This window comes from Daucus carota, chromosome 6 (genome assembly GCF_001625215.2).
Source record: "Daucus carota subsp. sativus chromosome 6, DH1 v3.0, whole genome shotgun sequence".
NCBI classification, from domain to species: Eukaryota; Viridiplantae; Streptophyta; class Magnoliopsida; order Apiales; family Apiaceae; genus Daucus; species Daucus carota.
In genome coordinates, this window is record NC_030386.2 from 24,320,145 (window position 1) to 24,340,684 (window position 20,540).

The following is a 20,540-nucleotide window of genomic DNA, read 5'->3' on the forward strand; positions in this document are numbered from 1 at the left end:
ATATATAATATAATTCAAAAAATTATATTCTATATATAAATTAAAAGCATTTCAAATTTTACAAAAAATATCATAAAAATATGAGTTCGACACGAGGAGTATCTTTTTATATCTGAAATCTAGAATTACCAAACTATCCTGGAGCATTAAGTTCGTCGTGATTCATTATTTTATATTTTATTACATATAATCATATAATTTATTATGTTATAATAATATGAATAACATGAATTTATTTATCATTTTTTTTCTTTCTAAACTAATACATTTTATTTCACTTTCTATCATAGTAATTCGTTTCAAATATTTTGTAAAATATAAAAATCAGATCTGAATTAGCTATTTATTATTTACTTATTGAAATAAATGAATTCGATATTTGTAAAAAATCTAAATTTTTAAAAGAAATATCAAGTCAAAAACCCCGAGCAAAATTTCGGATAATCCGACCTTAGATTTTTATGATCACCGTTACTCACAGGCTTTTTAGTCTTTTACGCAATATATCATGTTCGTTCTCGCTCAAGTCACCGACAACATTTCCCAAATGTATTATTTTTATCTCTCTTTCTTCTAGAATAAATTCCAAATCGAACAGGCTCCACAAGTACAGAACTAACAGAAGTGTAAACCAGTTTAGGAGACTGTGAAGAAACACCCAATCAAACCATAACAATAAAATGTAAGAAACACATATAAAATACACTAAAGATGCTTTTTTTTTCCTCGCCACAACTAAAGGCTAAAGATGTTTTTAAGCCACGCCAGTTGAGATAAGCCCGTGCTGCTGCTTCACAAACTGGATTGGTTTCACATGGAAGCGCAAGTGCGTTTCACGTGACATGTTTGCCGGCTCTGCCTGACTCACTCACTGACATACATTACTAATGTCGCATAGTGTCATTATAGACGGGAAAAAAAGATGTATCGTATTAATTTTGAAATGAAATTCAAAATAATAATAATAATAACTTATGCACCTTAAATTTTGTATAGAAAGTATAAAGACTTGTAAGAAACAACAGAGAGAGTATCTTTCATATTGACATGACACCCTACCGGTTTATCATACATGCGTTGGTAACATAGCAATTATGGGGTAAAAATGAACTGATCACCGCAACTTAAACATATTTACACAAAAACACCACTATTCAAATTTAAGACCAAAAATACCATCATAATACACCTTTCGTGCATAGGTAACCCGACTTGCTCATATTTGATGTCTACATTTCTTGACGATGTATTCTACCTGAAAAAAACATTACAAGTATTAATGTTTTCTAGCAACGCCGTCAGCATATTTTTGCTGAGCACCTCTGTGTAATAGACTTCCAATATCCACTCAAATATGTTTCACATACTTGATTTTGTTTAGTGAAGTTGTCAACTAAGAATTCTGGTACGTTTGCCGCAGCTTTTTTGGTTCTCCTGTACCACAGATGTGGTAACCATAGAGTTCTCAGTAATCCCCCATTCGCAATATGTAGAATTAAAATGTGGCCCCCGTATGGATAATAGGGACCTTCCATTTAATTTAATCAACGTAAAGAAAATTGCTACAGCAATCAGATGAACTTCTGCTTGCAGGAAATAAATGAAAAACATTAGCAATACGGATGGTGATCATCAGCCAAAGCATCATATACAAGCATCAACGATGTGAGAAGCTATATATATATATATATATATATATATATATATATATATATATATATATATATATATATATATATATATATATATATATATATATATATATATATATATTTTAAAAAATTATTCATAAGGTAGATCAATATATAGAGAACTTATTTCATTACATAAACTTTTAATATGTAGTGCAGTGCAGATATATACCTATTAGGATCATATTCCTTAAAATGCCCATTCTATTCTTTGATTAACCATCCATCAGTTAGTGTCATCACATTATTACCAGTCTTTTTACATTACATACTGTAATTTTAGTAAAATGATACTAATATTAGGTTGCGTTCACTCGGATGGAATAGAAAGAGAGAATGTAATTAAAAAATATAAAAAAGTAAAAAGAATATACGAGACAATAGTCATGAAAACATGATGAAGTGTAGAGAACATGATGAAAAAGCGGAATGGAGCATTCCTTCCCAAACATGTGGGTTAGATTTCTAGTTCAAATAGTTTAGAATGGGAAGATTGAAAAAATGAAAATTATAGACGGTTTCTCTAATCATCCCCAAGTAAGATTAACAATTTCATTCCATTCTATCTCCATTCCATCTAAGTGAACACAACCTTAGTTTGCGTTCACTTGAATAGAATGGAAGGAGAAAATGGAATGAAACATAATAAAGAAATTTCATGGAGAAGGACGATAGTATGTAAAATTAGTGACTAATAATGAGTTAGTCTTAATTTTTTGGGAAACATGATGAACATTCCACTCTTTCCAAAACATATGGGTTAGATTTCTATTTCAAATAGTTTGGATTGAATGATTAATTATAGATATTTTTGCAAATCACCTTCCATTTAGAGCACAGATTTCATTCCATTCTCCCCAATTTCATTCCATCCAAGTAAAAGCAAAGCAGCCTTAGAGTATTATCCAGTACTAAAAACATACTTATATTAAGAGTGTTGGTGTCCCCGGCAGTCGTATGCTGGAGAGCCAGTATCCAACCAACTGTTTTTGCACCGTTCAATCAGCCCTCCGACAGCTAAGATTGGAAGTTGAATCCGAACCGTCCAACGCTTACTTAAAAACCGCTAGACATCACATGTCTAGCGCTTTTTAAGCACGTGACTTGTAAATATTTTTTTATCCGTCCATCGCTTTTTAGCACTGGAAACACATGCATTTTTTTATCGAAATTAAATAAAAAGCTAGGTCAATTTGTACACCACAATTTCAACAAAAAGTTGCAAAAAAGAGAGCTTGGAAGAGGCTTAGTGAAGTGAGATTTCAGGATCAAACAAGGAAACAAATTTGTGATAATATACTATTCTTAAATAGTTATTTGCAGTGTTAATGTCACAACCCCAAATTCTGGGGTCTAGTATTGGGTGTCATATAACAATGATAACAAAATGAGAAAACTACATTGGAAATTAATTTACATAAATATTTACAAAACCTACAACCCCTTGCCAAGATCTTGTCAGGTTTAAGTTTGACTAAGGTTATATAAATATTACAACTCATATAAAAACTTCGAACTTTATATTTGACAAAAAAAATTTCGAAGTTTTAACATTTTTTTATAAAAAATTCTTATTTTTAAAGTCAATTGATACTTAACGGTTGTGCTAACGGCAGTTACCTAAATGCAAGTTTTAATTAGTTCAGTTAGTTGACTGCAAGTTAAATCTAGTTTTGTGATTTGCAAGCTTTTTGAGTTTAGTGACCCAACTGCAAGTTGGTCATGAGTTCACTGATCCTTTTACCTATTAACCCGTCCGATAAATAGAGGAGATGTTGCTGAAATTTCGTTATAAATTATAGGTATTTTAGTTACTAGGAATATTCGGTGGCTGATAACAAAATACTATTATAATTAAAATTAAAACGTGTTATGTGTTGACTGAGTCATGGTACTATTACAAGATATATAGGATTACGTCTTCCATTTCATGCTATATGCATTGTTGTTAAGTCGCTCGACTAGTCGCACTAGTTGTCGACTAGTCAAGCAGTCGGTATGCAGGGCTCGACTGGGCTAGTCGACTAGAAAAATGTAAGTATTTCACCTGACTTATGATCGACTGGTCGACTGGAAGACCCAGTCGGTCGGCTGGAGTTTAATTCTGCATTTTTCCACCTTTTTAACTTGGTTCTGCAGTTTATGCTCTCTAGTTTATGGTTTTAATTACTATCCAGTTATGTGTTCTGGTGTTGTGCACTCTTCTGCAGTTACACAGTTGCATTCTGCACTTAAAAGGGCCCAAAATTCTGCAGTTTTAAACTGCTAGTGCCCAGATTTCTGCAGCTTGAAACTGCCTAGATTTCTGCAGTTTAAGCTATGTTTCTGTTCAGTTTTGTTGTTCTGCATTTATTTTGATGTTGCTGGCTTGCTGCAGCAGTATTGTGACAATTCATTGATTGAATTTGAATGTTTAATCATTTGATAAGTAATCTCTTTGTTTGGTACAATATTAGGAAATTGCTATATTAGATTACATGTTTACCCGGTTTTCTTCTCTTCTTTAGTCTTCTTTCAATTTTCTCGTGGTCTTTATCTTTGTAGGTTTAGGTCTTTAAGATCTCAAACAAGTATAAATAAGAGAAAAGCAGAAAAATAATCGTTAGAAGTGAGAATTTAGAAGTTAGAACACATATATAATCTGTTACACATATAAATAGAAGTATATATGATATATATAATTAATTTTATACCTTGTCGACTTGTGTCGACTAGTCTACGACTAGTCACGACTCGACTTGCCGGAGAGTCCGGTCGACTCGACTCGACTTAGCGACGTAACAACCATGCCTATATGTATATCTGACACATGTAAACTTAATGAGTAATTTTAACGAGGATATTGGTGTAGCTAGATAATTAAGATTAGGTCATCTGTGTTGTAGGTTTCGATCAGCGTTCCACGTTCAAGCTAGTCAGTTGTTGAACTAGCTTTTCAAGTCAATTATATATAACCACCCATTTTGTGATTGCGATTCTTTATTTAACACATACTTTGGTAAAAAGTTTACCTGATTTAGAATACACACACACACACACACATATATATAGACAATGTTCAAATATAAACCACTAAAATCCAAACCAAAAGAAACTATACCTACACGACATCACCCACCCCCAGTATATCATTTCCCACCCCTATATGTAATCACCCACCTCCCACCTAGGACTCACCCTCGCCCCCAATCAATCCTCCAAACACCTATTGTTTTGTTTGCGTAAGAGGCCCATGGCCCCGCATATGGTTTTATTTGCGTAAGAAGCTCATGGCCTAGCGTTATATGGAGACCTAGCTAGTCTTCAGTTCCGAAATATGATGATAATGTCTAAACATTGTCCGAGTTGTTAGTGGACTGATCATCTACAATATCCTTTAACGTCCATTATATCTGAACTGTTTTGAAGCTTTGAATTAGTTTCGTTCTCAAAAAATATTTAAGGTCTCTGTATCAAAAGATGTTTTATTTTATACTTCCAGTTCAACTATTTATCTTGTGAGTGGATTTGGTTTTTAACTATTATACCCGCTGAGCGTTCTTTTGCTCACCTTGTAATTTCCAACTAACATTTCAGATGCCTCGCTTACCTAAGTCTAGGGGTAAGCACGTGCCACCACGCGCTCCACCTAGCACTTCTTCCCCACTTGGCACTTATCAGGTAGATGTGAAGGCCATTAATTGGTTAGGTAATGTCAAGTGGTGTTGGAATATTGTTAGTTGACCCTTTTGGATATAAGAAATCCCATGTTTGGATTATCATATATATGAATTCATATATCTATATATATATATATATATATATATGAGTTGTAATATTTGTATAATCTTTGTAAAACTTAAACCTGGCAAGATCTTGGTAAAAGGTCATGGTTATAAAAACTTCTGTAAATTAATTTTCAATGTAGTTTCCTCATTTTTGTTATCATTGTTATATGACACCCAATTCTAGACCCTGGAATTTGGGATTGTCACAGTTGGTATCAGAGCCATGGGTTTATATCATTGAGTTGGGTTAGAAAATAGTCAGCCTCAAACGAAATAATTCTTTAAATTAGTAGATCGAGTCAAACTCATATAGAGTTTAACAATTAAGATTACCGGATGTAATCTTGATTAATTATTTTGGCGTGGATCAGGTTATTGTTGGATTTAATGTTTCAAACACATTTAATATATATATATATATATATATATATATATATATATATATATATATAATTGCAGCAACCCATAGAGATTTCTGACACATCAGATGTGCCCCCACACTCACAGTCTAGTTCTTCTGAGCATTTGTCAGACTCCGCACAGTCCCGCGCATGGGATCATACACCTGCTCCTAAGACCCCATCCCACCCCTGAGGGGTCCGTAAGTTCGTATCTATTGCTAGGGATTTTCCGGTCGGATTTGGGCCGAGGGCTAACCCTACTATCTCTGCACCACCTGCTCGCCCACTTCATGAGTCTCCAGCCCCTGTTCCATACCATGTCTACCGTGCTATGGTCTTAGATATGGACAATCTTTATGCAAAGAACTTGAACTTAGCCCGTATGTTAGACTAGTCTGTAGCTTCATCCTCCATCAGATATATTTCTCCCTCTGACGATATCCTTTCCAGGGCTAGGGCTTTGTATGATGTAGCTCCTCAGCAGGCCGCGAGCCTTGATACCTGTTCTCCTGAGGAAGCTAGGATTCACCTAGCTAGTTTAGTTAATTGGCTAATCTCTCAGCCCTAGTTCCTGGGTTGAAACCCTTAGAGACAGGTTAATGGTGAAGGTCGGTCGGAATACTTTTATGATTGAAGACTTTTATAGAATTAGGTGTGTTGGGTTGGTTTGCTTGTACTAGTATGTAATTCGGCTATTTGATATAGCCAAATTTTGATGTGTAGTAAACGATAATATTTGTAGGTCCTGTTGTTTTTGGATGTTATTGTGACTTCTTTTTCTTTTTTAATATATATATAGAAGAAAGTTATATGGAGACTGGATTATTTGGAGACTGTAGAGACCTACACCTGGCCATCCAATCATTAAACATCCAACGGCTGCATATATTTTGTCCTGCACGTTTGTTTTCTCTCCCTATCCTGTCTTGCACTTCTAAATCGATGAACAACAAGCAGTACTTCTAAATCTTGCATAACATAAAATAATAATTTCATAATATTGGTGTTCAATCATCGAAATCCTAACAAATAAAAATAATAATTGCATACAAAACAAAGATGTAGTTGGACACTGCTATGATTGGCACTGAACTCATTGTCATTGTCCTGCAACGAATTGAATTTGTTGCAAGACAAAATAACACTTAGATATATATCACAAATATGCGGGACAAATTATTAATATTACATTACTAGAAATGCAGGACAAGAATAGTGTAAATTACAAACATAGTTTTAAATTAAAACTAAAAACAAGAAATGCAGGATAAGAATATTAATAATACATTACTAGAAATGCAGGACAAGAATAGTGTAAATTATTAATATTACAAAACTAGAAATGCAGGACAAGAAATGCAGGACAAAGAATATTTAATCATGTCCATTAATTGTCATATTATTTAACAGTAGATCTTGTAGTCTCTAATGACTCCAAAATTTTTGGTCTCCATTGAGCCCAACTCTCTCTCTCTCTCTCTCTCTCTCTATATATATATATATATATATATATATATATATATATATATAGGTTGTAATATTTATATAACCTTAGTCAAAATTAAACCTGATAAGATTATACAAATATTTATATTTTATAAGGTTTAAGTTTGACTAAGGTTATATAAATATTACAACTCATATATATATTAGAAAAGAAAAACAAGTCACAACAGCATCAAAAACAACAGGACCTCACAAACATCATTGCTACTACACATCAAAATTTGGCTTATATCAAATAGCCGGATTACATACTAGTACAAGCAAACCAACCCAACACACCTAATTCTATAAAAGTCTTCAATCATAAAAGTATTCCGACCGACCTTCACCATTAACATGTCTCTAAGGGTTACCACCCGGAAACTGGAGCTGAGGGATTAGCCAATCAACTAAACTAGCTAGGTGAATCCTAGCTTCCTTAGGAGAATGGGTATCAAGGCTCACGACCTGTTGGAGAGCTACGTCATAAAAAGCCCTAACCCTGGAACAGATATCATCAGAGGACAAATATATCCGATGGGGGATGAAGCTACAGACTGGTCTAGCATACGTGTGACGGTCTCAACCCCGGGGTAAGAGTTGACGTCACTAGCAATAATTTAAAGGGAAATACAAGTTGAATATAATAATAAACAATACAACCCCCTGACCAAGATCTTGCCAAGTTTAAGTATGATCTAAGTTATCTAAATATTACAACAACAATACAATATCTAGGTACAACACTGAAAGAAATATAATACAACAACAGTACATCAACCAGTACACGCTAAAAGGAATATAACACAAGAACAGTACGACTACTACAATACACTGCTAATATCCGAATACACAAAATTGGGCTGTCATAAAAGCCTCGGCTACTAGAACATAACATGTAACTGAAAAAAAACTACAGGATTCCGAGCTCTACAAAGCACACATGCCCGGATCCTAACAACTACAACTCCAGAGATATGACCCTAGTCATTGCCTCTAATGACTCCCAGCTCGATGTAGCGCCGGCGGTACATTATCAGAACCTAGTAGACTGGTTAGCCTTCGAGCTAGGAGTCATTGGAGGCAATGACTAGGGTCATATCTCTCGAGTTGTAGTTATTAGGATCTGGGCATGTGTGCTTTGCAGAGCTCGGAGTCCTGTAGTTTCTTTTCAGTTGCATGTTATGTTCTAGTAGCAGAGGCTGTTATGACAGCCCAATTTTGTTGTGTATTCCGATAGTAGCAGTATATTGTAGTAGTCGTACTATTCTTGTGCTATATTCCTTTTAGCGTGTACTGGTTGATGTACTGTTGTTGTATTATATTTCTTTTAGTGTTGTACCTGGATATTGTATGGTTGTTGTAATATTCAGATAACTTAGATCATACTTAAACCTGGCAAGATCTTGGTCGGGGGTTGTATTCTTTATTATTATATTCAGATTGTATTTCCCTTTAAATTATTGTTAGTGACGTCAACTCTTACCCCGGGGTTGAGGTCGTTACATTACGAGCTAAGTTCAAGTTCCTTGCTTAAAGATAGTCCTTATCTAAGACCATAGCACGATAGACATGGTTTGGAACAGGGGCTGGAGACTCAAGGAGTAGGCGAGTAGGTGGTGCAGAAATAGTACGGTTAGTTCTCAGCCCAAATCCGCTCTAAAAATCCCTAGCAGTAGATTCGGACCTACGGACCCCCCATGGGCGGGATGAGGTCTCAGGTGCATGTGCGGGAGCAGGTGCAGGTGTACGATCCCGTGCGAGGGACTGTACAGAGTCTGACAGATGCTCAGAAGTGATAGGTCCCGATAGAAGGGTTAATTAAGCTAGAATAGGGGTTGAATAGCTTAAGCACCAATTTAAAATATTTATGGCGTTTTAAAAAGTTTATCCCCATTTTTCTTTCTCATATATATATATATATATATATATATATATATATATATATATATATATCTTTTAAATGAGGAAATGTTGAAATTTCTTGCATATGTTCATGGCATTTCAATTGGCTTTTATGCCTTATGGATTATTGTTGACTGTTGTGTTTGAGCTTTATACAATTCCTATGCCTAGGGCTTTTGCTGATAGAATTGATTACTGTATTGTGGAAAGCTTAGTTGTGCCTAAGGTCCCGTTGGAAGAGATCAAACCTTATAGGAATATACCCATAGGCAAAACTAAAGAGGAAGCCACCCGTGATTACTTGAGAGAAAATGAGATCTTAAAGAAAATGCTCAAGAATTCTCATGCTAGATTTAAGGAATTAAAAGCTAAATATTTGAAAGTGAATGCTAAGTTAGCTAAGATCAAGGGAAAATTGGATTTTAGGAAAAAAAAACGAAGAAGTAGACTAAGATAAAATGAGATTAATCAAATGATAGTGGAACAAGAGTTAATTACTTCATGTGTTGTAGATAAATCTGTGACTCTGCCTGAGTTACCAGATTTCCGGTCCGATCTTGGAGTTGGAGTTGCTGCTACTGTTCCTTAGACTGGTGGTATGTTTTCGGTTCGTGTTGGCTGTTTGTTTTTGAAATCGGAGCCCGGAGGAGAAAGTTTTTGTTGTTTATGGTTTGTATCTGGATGATATCAGCTCATGAAGCTTTGTATTTAAAAAACCAATGCAGGGTTATCAGTTCTTTATAATCAATGAACCACACTGATTAGAAAAGAATTAATTTTGGATTACAATTTACATATATAATTCTGCATATGCTAATTCGTATCCTATTATTTATGTCTACGCAGAAGCATGCCAAGCACACACGTTTATTATTTAGCATGGGGAAATATCGTGGAAGCAATTAATTCTATATGATTTACTCGATTTATATCAAGATTTATAGAACTAAAGTTTGAATTTTCATATCTGGTTGATAGAGAAAATAAAAGAAATTTCTCTCAATCATGATTTTCATATATTATTCAAATATGATTGATAGAAAATAGTCTTAATCAAGAAAAAGAATTTCGAATGAATAGATTTACATATGCGTAATCCCGCATCAAGATTCGAAATCAGTCTCTATAGTTTTAAAATTTTTCGAGTAAAAGGAAAAAGGAAAATCTGCCTCAATATTGGATTTAGCAGAAACTCGAATGAATTGCATTTTATTTATGTTTCTGGTGATAACAGATTTAATTTATATTTTTATCTATATATAGCAGTATATATATGACTGCATTTTGGCAGATGATATTTCTATGATTATATGGGGATAATCTTTGGTATACGAAGAGTCGGGCTTATTACAGCCAACAGTCATCCTCATCCACCATGCTGGTGCCCAAAGATACTCATTGATAAAAACTAAGAAGCCAACGGTTAAAACAGAATCTACCTAAAGATATCAGGAAAGAAATGAAGATTATCCTAAATACCTCATAGAAGCTCCTCAGATGTTGGTTCAGATCCTCACTGGATAATCCTGGAGCCATTTCCACGTAAATGGTTAATTGCATACCAAGGCTCTATAAAAGGTTGTAAGAGTAAAAAAGAAAAAGAAGACGAAATTCAAAGATTACCATATATACAATTGCGACCTTGACCATTGGCATCAAGTGTGGAGTAAAGCTGATGGTCACTTTCGAGCGTGCAGCATCAGATAATCCTTGTTCAATCTCTGGAGCTGAAAGTTATTATAGAAACATGTAAATATAGCGTAATTATGTTGGAACTGTCAATGAAACTTACAGAAGAAATAGATTAATAGTGTTAGGTATCAGCCCATTACAATAGTAGAATGGACTTTGGTGATCCAAAATATACAAGGATAATAATTGTATGTTTAGACAATTATTATAAAAGGTAAGTTTTGATCACAAAGTTGGAAGAGGATTGTTGGGTATTAACCCAGTAGGAATATGATTCTGATTTGAGTTAGAAATCAAAATTGGATTAGGACTATGTTTAGGTGTTTCAGAATTAGATTATGATTTGTCTAAGTTTGAGATGGCTATATATACATAGTCATATGGTGTTTGATAGGTGTGCTAAAGATTTAGACTTAAGTATCGCTTGCGAGTGGATGCTTGAGTGCTGTTAGACTTGAGTATCCAAGTTTGGTTGATTGTATTATTGATAACGGTTTTGATTAATAATACAAGTTGGGAGGTGGGTTTTCCGCGTCATATATGTTTGTTTGTGCTTTTTATTAGAAGTTGAATCTCGTATTTTTTATTCCTAACAAATAGCAGACATTGACAGGAGGTGGCTTCAGAACATGAAGTGAGTTGGGCAGTACTACATAAATAAATCATACAACTAGGTTTAGAATTAAAATCCTTACCATGACGGTGTCTGGTAACACCATAAGAATGAATACCTTCAGCAATTTCCGTGTACAAATTTGCCTCTTTCGCACCACGTCCAGGAGTACCTAGTATTAAAAGCTGCACTTTGTATATGGCAGATGGCATCATGAATATACGTCCAATTAAATCTAAGGATGTAACTTTGAATATAAACCTGCTCCACTACCACCAGATTTTGAGTCGATGATGATATTTTTAACTTCGATAAGCTTGGCCTGGAAGATAAGCACACAAAAACATAGTCAAAAGAGAATCACAAGTGAGAATCACAAGTCATACGCATAAGGACATATAAGATATCCGTCAAGAGTTACTCAACTGAAATAGCAATACACAAGATCATACATTATTTCTACTCTACAAAGAAAAAATTAGTCAATTCACCGAGATTGATGGTATCTTAATGATGGTTGAGTATTTGTGTCGCGAGAGTTTTCCTAACAACAATAATAAAAAAATTGATGCTAATATTAAACACGTCAAAAACATATCAAATGTTTGCAAAACTATGGGGTGGCATTTTTGGTTTTCATTTTGTGCTGCTGCTAAACCACTCGTAATGCAACATATATGTAACAAATTTTCATAAGAAATTAAAAATTGTTCCAACTACGGAAAGTCACAAGCCTAATTGCAATAAAAAGCTGTAAAACATGGTAACTGAGTTCCTAGAGCCAAAAATAGGTATCATAAAGTAAGATCAAATAACAGCCTTGTGATGCAATGAGATACCAGAGATGAGAAGGCTCGCACATTTATCAACGGAATAAGAGGAAGCAAAATGGAAGTTGGAAAACAGCCAGGATTTGCAACCAGGCGTGCCGACTGAATTTCACTTCTTAATATCTCTGTCAAACCATATACAGCTTCTTTTTGGGTCAGATAAAATCAATATGTTTCTTAGTTTCATTTCACCAAATAGATAGTAAAACTCAAGATGAAGATAATGTTTGATATTGTTCGTGTTGAATTAGCTGCATATGCTACCACCTGCAAATGCACTGCTTTGTGAGGTTGACCATACCATTCTTCATATTCACTGACATCTCGCAGCCTGAAGTCCTGCACAAAATTATTGTATTACATCTAGTTATTGTAGCAACTTATAGTGTAATTGCAAAATCCATAGTTAAATCTCATTATAATTACCGCAGAAAGATCAACAATCTTTAACCGGCAGGAAGACTCTTTAGAATTTCCTACAAGAAAAAAAAAACAATATAAGTAGGTTAAAAAATAGCGGCCTTTGTATTCAAATAAACTGATGAGTTTTTAAAAGCATCATATCCTTAAAATTATGATCAAAGTTTAGCAACATATGATGAAATCGCTTACAAACCTGAGTAATGCCATGGGGCAAACAACAAAATACAGCATCCACATCGGAAAATTTTGCATCTTTTACAGCAACCATATCTGGCAAATCCTGCATATGCAGGAAACACGACAAGTTACGTGCATATATACATGATAAAATAGGTCAACAACTTCATGGCACTCTCACATATAATGGAATGAGCACTGCTGCATAGCATATGTATGGAAAGCATTGAACTGTTTGAACAGTCAACAAATTTGATTAAGTATATATACATATATATACATATATATACATATATATACATACATATATATATATATAGAGTTCCACTCCAATAGAAACCAAATTAGCCTAAAAACTAAAAACCAGTTTCTGGACAGTTTTTTATCACCATTTTTAACTACAGATATCACTAATTTGTACATAACATATCACTAATTTATATATAGCATATCTCGCGGATATAAATATATATATACACATATATGTAACGTATATGACCATCATCTTCACCCAAATCGTGATAATGGACCTCTTACCACCATGACCAGACGTTTCCATGACTTGCCACCATTGTCTATCATCACCAATAGTCACATACACTTTCCATCATAACTTACAAAACTAACGACTACTTACTATCATCATACAACTTCTCTTGCGGCTTCCTACCGTCAAGAACCTTCCTACGGATTAAATTGATCATCTATAATCGATTATCAATAGTTTAAATAAGTAGATTTTCTCAATTTTGATCATAAAAATCGCTGTTTACATACTGTATAAAAACAGTGATTAGTGTAGTATAAATTAGTGATACCCGTAGTTATAAATAGTGGTAAGGAAACTGGTTTCTAGTTTTTATTTTAAGAGTGGTTTCTATTTGATCATGAGCCTATATATACATATATATATTACAGTAGTTTTCTCTAGTTCTCTCTACTGCAAAAGAAGCTTACACTTAATCACCTCTTGCCATCTTGCCAGTCGTACTTTAGAATAATGCATGGAAGAACTATAAAACTTAGAGCATCTCCAAGAGTCTCTCTATTCAAGCTCTTAAGTGAAAAAATAAAGAGCCATGCATAAATTTAAGCTCCAAGAGACTCTTAGAGGCTTTTCAAAAAGTTAAGAGCCCATTCTCTCTCCTCTTTTTTAGGAGTCACAACTTGGCTCTTAACTTATTTTAATCAATAAAAAATTCTTTCCCTCCAAATCATCCCCACTTTTGAATTTGGATCTTTGTTTTAGTGGAGCCCAACATAAATAAAATATGATATATAGAAGAAATATAGAGAACATTGTTGGAGTTCATGCTCTTAACTTTGTATTAAATCACTAAGAGCCATATATTTCATATTATATTTAAGAGCCAATTAGGAGGCTCTTGGAGATGCTCTTAGGCCTTAGCCACTAAGAGCCACTAAGAGCCTCTTAAGAATCTTAAGCTTTTTAAGAGCCACTAAGAGTCTCTTGGAGCTCAATTTTTGATCATCCGCTCTATATCTTGAGTTAAGAATATTTAGGAGTCTTTTGGAGATGCTCTTACAGTACAAAACTTTTTTAAAATAGTTAATGGGTCCCACCACTTTCCCACTTTTCCTCCCTTTTCACACTACCTTTACTCCACTATCTCCCTTTTATATATCAAAAATCAATGGGTCTCACCACTTCACCTACTTTTCTTTCTCTTTTCCACTACTTTATACATATTCCTTAGCTTCCGTGCCCAAACCCAATGTAAAGAATTGGGTGGGACGAAGGGAGTATTAATTAGTTTTTTGTTTTGATTACAACCAAAAAGGTAAGGGAAAATTTATCTACATTGGTGGAGAGCTTAATAAGTGCTCTACGAAATGAGTTGGATAAGGTTTTCATCATTACCATAAAGTGCGATGAATTGTACTTTATTAGAAATTGTTATCCGCTTCCAAAGCATTGCAATTTAATCTCGACTTAAATATTCTGAATATTACTATACCTCTGATCCAGTGTAACCACTCACTCCTAGAACACCAATTCCAACAGTTTTCTCCAGCTTATGAGATTCAACCTTTGAAAATTGCAAGCTCTGCTGTTTTGCAACAGAACTTCGAACTTTCAAATTCCTCTCCCTGGGACAACTTGTTCTACCTGATATCAGAGAAAACTGGAATATAGTTCCTATTTTTACTTTTTTTTAAAAAAATCACAACTCAAGGAAAATGCTAAAGTATCTAATTATGATCCTGTTTTCTCATTTCTTTTTTGCTTGTTTTGTTCTGTCCATACAGTACTAAACAACATTGAGGGTGATGAGCTTAAGATGTGCATTGGGAAATGTGAAGTGAAACAACTAGAGCAATTCGAAGAAGAGCGTACCTTGTTGATGATCGAAGAGATTGTGAAGCTCGATGATTGAGTCATTCCGCGAAGAATCGCCATTGAAGAGAGCTCTGTGTATAATTTTAACACCCTGCTCCCGAGTTTTAAGAAGGGAGCAAAGCAACTGAAGAGGAAGCAAAGTTATTTAACTTTCATTCTTACTCGTGCTCTCGAATTTTTTAAAGGGACGAAAGAGAGTGAAAGTGAGTGAAAATATAGTATATTTCACTCCAAAACTTTCACTCCAAAAATGAGATGAAAAGGAAAACACACTTGCATCACTTGATTTCTATCTTAAAAAAATTTGGGAGCAAACCCTAAACTTTAAAGGGTCCAGGTCCCCAGCAATCGGTTGCTGGGGAACCTTTAAACAGCCCACCATCTGCGAGCCGTTGGATGGGCTCGTGGACGGTCTCGATTTAAAAATCGTCCAGCGCTTTTTTAGCGCTGTACGACTATCGTCCAGCGCTAAAAAACCGCTGAACGAGTGAACGTTTTTAACGCGTACAGCGCTAAAAAACCGCTGTACGGATGAGATATTTGAACTCGTCCAGCGCTAAAAAAGCGCTGGAAACACAGAGAAGTGATCATGTACTCACGTACTAGGTCACTTTAGGTTAATGATCTTAAAGCCAAAAATACATTCGAGAGCTAAAAAATCAAGTGTAGAGCTAGGTTGATCTTTTGGAGCTAAAATAGCAAGTGCATACTCAAGTTTGTGGTAATTTCTAACTCTAATCTGGTTGTTTACTTCATTTTTGTTGTTGTTATTATGGCGGATTCTTTGTTTGAGGATTTTGTTCCAAGAAAAAGAGTTAAAAAAGTTGATAATAAGGATTACGTAGATGTAGATGATGTTGTTAAGGTTCATAGTGTTGTAGATCGTGTATTTATTGATTTGAAAGATGATGAAAATGTTGATGGTGAAGAATATGTTAGTGTTGATGAAGATTGTGTTGACGCTCGAAATGTTGTTAGTGGTGATGATGAGGTTGATGAGAAGGTACAGAGTGATGATAAAGGAGTGGATAATAAATTTGATGATGAGAATGAAAAAAATAAAAATGTTCAAGTCCCGTATTTGAATCAGAGATTTGATAGTTTAGATGACGCGGATCGATTTATTAGGTCATATGCCCTTAAGAACGGGTTTGCTGTGAAAATACAACAAACAAAGAAACGGGCAAAAGTTGATGAAATATATGCCCGAATGTTTGTTTGTAGACTTGCGGGTGAAAATCAAGACAAAAATGTCGTGGATGAAGAAGTATGTGTAGGCAGTAGTAAGGGCACACGTCGTCGGGATAAACTTCCTAGAAGTGGTTGTAAGGTAAGGATGTTTGTTGTGAAAAAGAAGAAAAAAGATTATTGGGAGTTAACAACAGTTGAATTAGAACACAATCATGATCTTGTATGTAACATCTGAGATTATCCGAGTAATTATTTGAATGATTAATGAATATTATATGAATATTATATAAATTTCTGTGAATTAATTGGTTCCTGTTTTATTAATTTAGTTATGCATTTTTGATTAAATTTGAGGAATATCAATTTTTATATGTTCAGTACGAAATATAGTTTATTTAGATATTTTCATATCGATTTATGTGTTGTCGTATGATTTTATATTTGATTTATGGATTTAATTACGTATATTATATTTAATTATTAATTATTTTAATTTTTCGAAAACCGTCAACCTGTAACGGTACCGAGATTTTTCTTCCCGAAAATTTCAACAAAATTCACCTTTAGCCTAATTTGAGTATTCCGGACACTTTTCATGTTTTGACTTTTTCGATCCGGAGTACGGTTTGTTCCGGAGCCGGTCCGGCGGAGTTTTTCGGTATTCGATAATTATCTGTTTGTCTCGATAAACGTGAAACCAGATATTTTTTAACTCATCCTTATCTTGTAATAATTGCAGTGGGACCCGCATATTAATGACTGATTAAAAAGCCCCGTTTTGATAGTTATCTCGAAAACCGGTACCGATTGGACCTGTTTTATTATATAAAGCTATTAAACATTGTATTTTCGTGTCATATATGATCCAAAGGGGTATTAATTTTTCATAACTATAAATAACCTTAACCGCACCTTAATTCATCGGGGAAATCATAATCTCAGTAAAACACGGGTTTAGTGAGAGAGTGTTCTTCGTGTTCTTGAGATTCAAACGAAGATTTGGAAGCGTTATCGGACTCAGATTTCAGCGTTCAAGTATCCAAATCGAAGGTTTTGAGGAGTAGAATCTGATTCTAGCATCAAAAACATCAGGAGATTTACAGGTGAGGAGGGATTTAAGGTTTTTAATTCGAAGTCATTAAGATTAAATTAGGACTTTTTGATTTTGAAGTTGTTTATGTGTTTTGATGATTGTATGTTGTAGATAATGTTCTCCTGATCATTTTGGTATATCATATGTGTGATTTGGAGGTTCATAACACCTTTAAAATTGGGTTTGATTTTCGAATTTGAGGAACTAGGGTTCATAGCTCGTTTGAATGTTTTCAATTGAATTTGGGCGTTTTTAATCTAGGAATCTAGAGGATGTGTGGTTAGTACCATTAGATAGAGCATGAAAAGAGGAATCTGGAGGTGGTGGCCGTGTGGCCGTGTGATCCCGGAATCGGTCGCCGTGGACTGAGAAACAACTCGCCGGCGGTGAGTTTGTTTCAAGCTTTTCCGGACGATTCCGGCCACTACGGACGATATGGATTGCATGGTTGAGTTCCTGGTGGCTTCCTTGTGGTTTCTGCACAGTTTGGGAAGGATTGGTGGCTGATTTCGCCACCTGCGACGTCGGGACGACGGAAACTGCAAAATTGCAGTTTCGTCCCTGACGTTTTGAAGGTGGTGAAGTTTAGTCACCCACCTTTCTGATTTTTCGATTTAGTCCCTCAAGTTTCGAAAGTTGCGTTTTAAACCTTGAAGTTTCAAAACTTTCAAATCTGATTTATTTTAATTTCTTTTATTTCGAAAATCATTTATTTTAATTTCAAAAATAGTTTTTAATTATTTATTAATTCAAAAATAATTCTGATTTAATTTATTAATTAATTTTAATTAGTAATTAATTATTATAATTAGTCAATTAATTTAAATATTAATTGATTAATTGTTTTAATTAATTATTAATTAATTTTAATTGATTTATTAATTAGATTTAATTATTTTAAATGATTTTAAAATTCCGAAAAATAGTTTCGAGCTTTGAAATATTATTCTAAAATATGTTTGAAGCTCGTTAATTGATTTCAAATGATTTCGGACTTGATTTCGAGTATCCAGAATTGATTATTTATTTATAAAATGATTCTTTGACCCGTTTTAATTCCGAAAAATGTTCTAAAATTCATATCAAATGCTAGAAAAATCCTTTTGACTTCAAACCTTCTTTGAAAAATAAATTTTATTGAATATCTTATTTGATATATGTTATATGATATCAGATGGGTGTGTTACATGCCTATGTGAACCTTATATGATTGTTTTTGACATATCTTTTAATCCGTAAGTCGGATTTAAATGAAACGAAGGGTAGTTAGGAACTCGTTGCGAAGGTGTGATGATAAAAAAAAATAGTATGAGATCATATATTGATAGATGATTGTTGTGATTAGCAGACGAAACGAGGCGTAGAAAGGAAAAGCAAGTGGCTATAGAGTAGTATAGCGAGCAGGTGTAATTGAAACCTGAGATCAGCTATATAAGGCAAGTTTCCCTCAGACTTTCCTTCAATTATATTTTGTATCTGTTGTGATTATTTAGTGAATTTTCTGATAAAATCCTGTGACCTATTGAGTTATAGCATGGATTATTTATCCTATTGATTCTTGAACCTTCAACCAGATTTCTTGAACTATATTATGGACTACTTACCTTATTGATTCTTGAACCTTTGACCGATTCTTTGATACCTGCTACGAAACTTATTTCAATTGTAAACCTTCCATCTTTAAAACTTCTAAATGATTACCATAAGAACCTAATTTCATTTCAAAAATATACCCTCGATACCTCAACCAGTTATCAATCATTCTTCTTTCAGACCGTAACCAGTTGATCGACCCCAAATAACATCTGTTATGACATATACCTTACAGTTGATTGATTCTTTCCATAAACTCCAGTTTCTTGATCTTAACATTATTCATTTATACTTGGATTCTTTTTGTGAACCTAGAACCCTTCTTCATATAAACGCTACACTTTGATATGCTTTGCTATCTTATGAGACAATGTTTAATTCTTGTCTAAACCATGAAGCTATTTCTCATTCCTCCTTTGAGATCCATCTGAGACACTTTGAATAGTAGTCTGCTTCTGCTTCAAACTTTATTTATGATGTTGATGTTTCTATGTTATTGAATAATATTGTTGATCATCTTGATTGTGATAGAATTGGATAGTTTTCTAAACTTGGACCAAATGAATGGTCAGACCAGATGAGTGGTCACTTTAGGCCAATGTGTGCCTTGGATCCAGTAAACGAGCATGGTGGGACCTGCTCGGGGTTAGTGTCTGACTGATCAGCAGCCTAACCTTTATTTTTTAAAAAAATAAATTTAATATCCAATTCTAATCAATGTTCTAAAAACAAATCTTGGTATTGAGATTGATTCCTTGAGACACTGGTTTCCTTCAGCTTATGATTAATATTGTAAATTGATATTGTTATACTTGCTGAGCTGGTTAGCTCACTCTTGCGGTATTTTATGTTCTTTCCAGTGAAGGCAGAGAAAGTTGGTAACGATGACCCTCAGGCTAGTAGTAAGGTCAGGATTCCAGGCTAGGAGATGAAGAGAGCTATCAGCAGCACCTGGCTTTTCATATATGTACTAGTTTGAATAACGGGACACAAATGATGTGTAAGCTTATAAGAATTAAGTTTATATTTTGGGATTGGGTTTGTAATAATTAAAGTTATGCTGTGGCTTGTTTTATACTTTAACCTGTTGCGATCCATGGACAGCTAAGGGTCACTGCATATATTATATTAATTACAGGTTTATGTTATGTTGTGGACCCCAAACTTCTGACCCGGGTTTGGAGGGCGCCACAGGTTGGTATCAGAGCGACAGGTTTAAGTCAATGAAACAAGCCTAGATTGTTAGGTTGGGTAGAAGATTAGGACTAGAAATGAGTGATAGGTAGATAGAACGTTGAGAGGTTGAGGATAATTCGT

At 34.3% G+C, this 20,540-nt stretch overlaps 1 pseudogene; it reads right to left on the bottom strand.

Annotated features, from left to right (window-relative positions):
- Nucleotides 1-1,009: 1,009 nt before the first annotated feature.
- On the bottom strand, nt 1,010-15,669 carry LOC108226120 (probable N-acetyl-gamma-glutamyl-phosphate reductase, chloroplastic; annotated as a pseudogene).
- Nucleotides 15,670-20,540: the final 4,871 nt, after the last annotated feature.